The 4150-nt window shown below is 43.8% G+C and overlaps 1 pseudogene; it reads right to left on the bottom strand.

Moving 5' to 3' along the window:
• Positions 1 to 2154: 2154 nt before the first annotated feature.
• On the bottom strand, positions 2155 to 3560 carry LOC103259479 (annotated as a pseudogene).
• Positions 3561 to 4150: the final 590 nt, after the last annotated feature.

Raw genomic sequence — 4150 nt, 5'->3', positions numbered from 1 at the left:
GTTCCTCACGAAAGTAAAAATAGAGCTATCATGTGATCTAGCAATCCCACTTCTGGGTATATACATAAAGGAAATAAAATGTCAAAGGGGTATCTGCACTACCGTGTTCATTGCAGCAGTATTCCTAGTAGCCAAGATATGCAGTCAATCTAGGTCTCTTTCGGTGGATGAAGCAATAAAGAAAATGTGGCATATATACAAAATGATATACAGTTCAATCTTGCGAAAGAAGAAAATCCTGTCATTTGCAAATGTATATATAAACATGGAGGACATTATGCTAGGTAAGATAGGCCAGACACAGAAAGACAAACACTGCATGATATCACTTATGTAAGGAATCTAAACATTTGATCTTATAGAGTTAGAGCACAGAATGATGTTTTCCAGGGACTGGGAGGTGAAAGGAATTGGGAAGGCATTGATCAAATGTTACAAATTTTCAGTTAGACTGAAAGAATAAGTTCAGCATATGTATTGTACAACATGGAGACCATAGCTGATAATAATACATCCTTGAAAATTGCTAAGAGTGGATTTTAAATGTCCCAGCTACAAAAAGGTAAGTATGTGAGGTGAGAGCTGTGCTAATTAACTCAAATTTAATTATTTCACAATTTATATGTCCATTGAAATATCACATTTCATCCCGTACTTTATACAGTTTTTGACACTTAAAAGGACCAAAAAAGAAGTGTGTATTTCCTGGTCATTAATCTTATAATCTGACTTGTTTAGCTTTACAAAACTCAAATCCCCACATGTGTTATAGCTACTTGCACCATCCGCTCACTTATACGTAATGAAATAAAACATGAATTTTGTAATAACTATTTAGGGGCCATTGCTGTTCTCTAGACAGCCTCTCTGTCAGAATACCTTACGATTGAAAGGAAGTGTAGTGGCAATATGCTCTTTCACAAACGGTCTCAGGCTGCTGTATCTCTTTAACTATGCACACCATCTTTTTGGTTCAGTATCCTTTTGTGCTGTTTTGCTGCCCTTCTTAATGCTGATGACTTTGGTGCCTCTAAAATTTCACACATCCTTTGTATTGACTTGATGTTACTATGGATAGGCTTAGAAATGGTATGAACAAGCTTGGTAAAACTGTGTGTAAAATAATAGCAAGTGGACTCCATTGGAAAGGCTTTTCCATAATTAGAATACATTAGAAGATAATGTTATGAAAGAAAATGAGATAAAACAAAGCTGGAAATGTACTTGGATTAATGTTTAATTTCTTTGGATAATCAGGGCATGGAAATCTTGGGAAGGGGCATACCCAGGTTTCCTACTTAGCTTCCATTGACACGTAGTGGGGTCTCCTCACTAAGACTCCATCGATAGTTCAATTTCTGGAAGCTGTAGGAGTGCTTCATTACCATTCACCCTCTCACTTCCGCTACACCCCCAAGGAGGTGTGTGACTTTGCTACTGCGTGCTGATTGTGATAGTTCCAACTCTCCATTAGATCTGCTGAAGCATGATACAAGTGGGGAGGGAGAGGAGTACCTTAGTATTGCTGAGTGGGAGTGGAAATCCAGACTCCCCATGTGGTCTTTAATGACACCAAGGGGGTGGAGGAATCTGTTATTACTCTGTGGGGATGAAAGTCTTGGATCCCTACTCTGACTTCCCTGACATCACTCTGGTTGTGGGGAGGGAGCCTAACACCTGTTCATGCCTTATGAGATGGAAATCTAGGCTTATGCTTTGCTTTTGCTGGTTCAAATGGGATCTCTGTGATGTTTGGCTTGAGAAGAACAATTACTGTCTGCATAATTTTTGATACATTAGGTTGCCCCTTTCCAGGTCCCTTGGCTAGAGTCAGCAGGTTTTTCGGGAGTCTTTTGTGTGCATAGTTTGGCTTTTCTAGCGTGTCTACTTTCCCAGTACTCAATCTGGGATACATCAGACCAAAAAAAAAAAAAATCTACTGGAACTTTTCATCTTATTGCTCCTCAGGATCTGAGGTCCATAGCCAGTCTTCCTTCTTCTCTCTACCTTTCAGAGTCTTATGTTTGTTTTGTACATGATACCTGGTGTTGTAGTTGTACTAAGCATGAAGAATAAGGAAATTTGTGTCTACTTCATCTTTCCAAAAGTGGGATTCTCAGATCATTTTTTTAATGGAAACACTTTATTGACAGGTTAGGGCCACCACGGACTGTTTTGCAGAACAGAAATGAAACAGTAAAGATAATGGGGTGCAAAATTGTAGCAGACAGTTGAATACTCTTCACCCTCATCCTTTCCCTCAGCATTATCTGCTCCAACGTCCTCATAATAATCCTCAAGGGCTGCCATGTCCTCAGGGGCCTCAGAAAATCCCCCTTCCTCCATCCCCTTGCTCACCTACCCATGAAGAAAGCCATGCTTGGCATCCATCAGGTCACACTTGTGGTCCAGGCGAGCCCAAGCCTCAGCAACAGCTGTGGTGTCTCCCAGCATGCACACAGATCTCTGCACCTAGGCCAGGTCTCCACCGGGTGCCACAGTGGGAGGCTGGTAATTAATGCCAACTTTGAAGCCAGTGGGAACCAACAACCCACAAACTGGGTGGTATGTTTGGTCTTGATGGTGGCAATGGCAGTATTGCCATCTTTGGGACCCAAGTCACCATGGTACAACAGACAGCAAGCCATGCATTGACTAGGGTGAGGGTCACATTTCACCATCTGGTTGGCTGCCTCAAAGCAAGCGTTGGTGGTCTCTGCTACGGTAAGCTGGTCATGGTAGGTTTTCTCCGTGGAGATGATGGGGGCATATGTGGGCAGAGGGAAGTGAATGCGAAGACAGGGCATGAGGTTGGTCAGCTCAACATGCAGGGCACCATCAAACCTGAGGGAAGCAATGCTGGAGGACATAATCTGGCTAATAAGGCGGTTAAGGTTAGTGTAGGTTGGGTGCTCAATAGTGAGGTTTCTATGACAGATGTCATGGATGGCCTCATTGTCTACCATGAAGGCACAATCAGAGGGATCCAGGATGGTGAGGATGGAGTAGTAGGGCTCAACTACAGCTGTGGAATCCCGGGGGGCTGGATAAATGGAGAACTCCAACCTGGACTTCTTGTCATAATCCTCAGAGACGTTCCATCAGCAGGGGGGTAACCCAGAACCAATTCTCCCACCAAAGCTGTGGAAAGCCAAGAATCTCTGAAGACCTGTGCACTGGTCAGCCAACTTGCAAATTCGGTCCAAGACGAGGTCAACGACCTCCTTGCCAGTGGTATAGTGCTCTCGGGCATAGTTGTTGGCAGCAACTTCCTTGCCTGTGATGAGCTGCTCAGGGTGGAAGAGCTGGCAGTAGATGCCAGTGCGAACATCATCAATGGCCATGGGTTCCAGGTCCGCCAGCGCTGCCCTGGGCACATGCCTGCCAGTGCCCATCTCACTGAAGAAGATGTTGAAGGAGTCATCTCCTCCCCCAGTGGTCTTGTCGCTTGGTAGTTGGCCATCGGGCTGGATGTTGTGTTCCAGGCAGTAGAGCTCCCAGTAGGCATTGCCAGTCTGGGAAGCAGCCTGACCAACATGGATGGAGATGCACTCACACATGATGGGGACTTGGAGAGCTTGGAGGAGGCGAAAGGACAGCAGTAGGGATCCCCAAATAACAGACTACCAAGGAGTCTAGGGGAGAAGCAGTGAGAGCTGGAAGTCACAGATAATTTCTGTGTTTAAAAATGTTGGGAAAAAAGAAGCTATATGGGAATAGTTGGAGACAATATCACAGAATACAAAACTATTAAGCACTTACAATTGCAAGACTAAAAACAACTGTATATTGCTTATTGGTTGTTTTCATGAAATTTTCAGCAATAAGCATGACAAATAGGCAGAAACAAGTAAAATCAAGGCAATCCTTCATCCCCTTCTTATATAAAGTAGGCTTTTTCTATAGCAGGGCCCCTAGTGCCACTTCATGCACCTCCAATAACCCCTGCTCAAACCTGGACCCACATCACTGATGATCACACCAAAGCACAGCAGCATCGAGGTGCTTGCAATCCTTAGATGTGTTTTGTCCAGTAGAATGCTTTCAAAAGCCACCTACTGATCCTGTGGCAGGACAAGATGATCCAGATGTGATGAAATGACAATGTCACGTCTTCCCAAACCTAGTCAATTTAATGGTTTTTACTCGT

This window comes from Carlito syrichta, unplaced genomic scaffold, assembly GCF_000164805.1.
Source record: "Carlito syrichta isolate Samal-C Ts95f unplaced genomic scaffold, Tarsius_syrichta-2.0.1 Scaffold13265, whole genome shotgun sequence".
NCBI classification, from domain to species: domain Eukaryota; kingdom Metazoa; phylum Chordata; class Mammalia; order Primates; family Tarsiidae; genus Carlito; species Carlito syrichta.
Note: the sequence above shows the minus strand (reverse complement) of the source record. Positions and strands in the feature narration are given on the sequence as shown.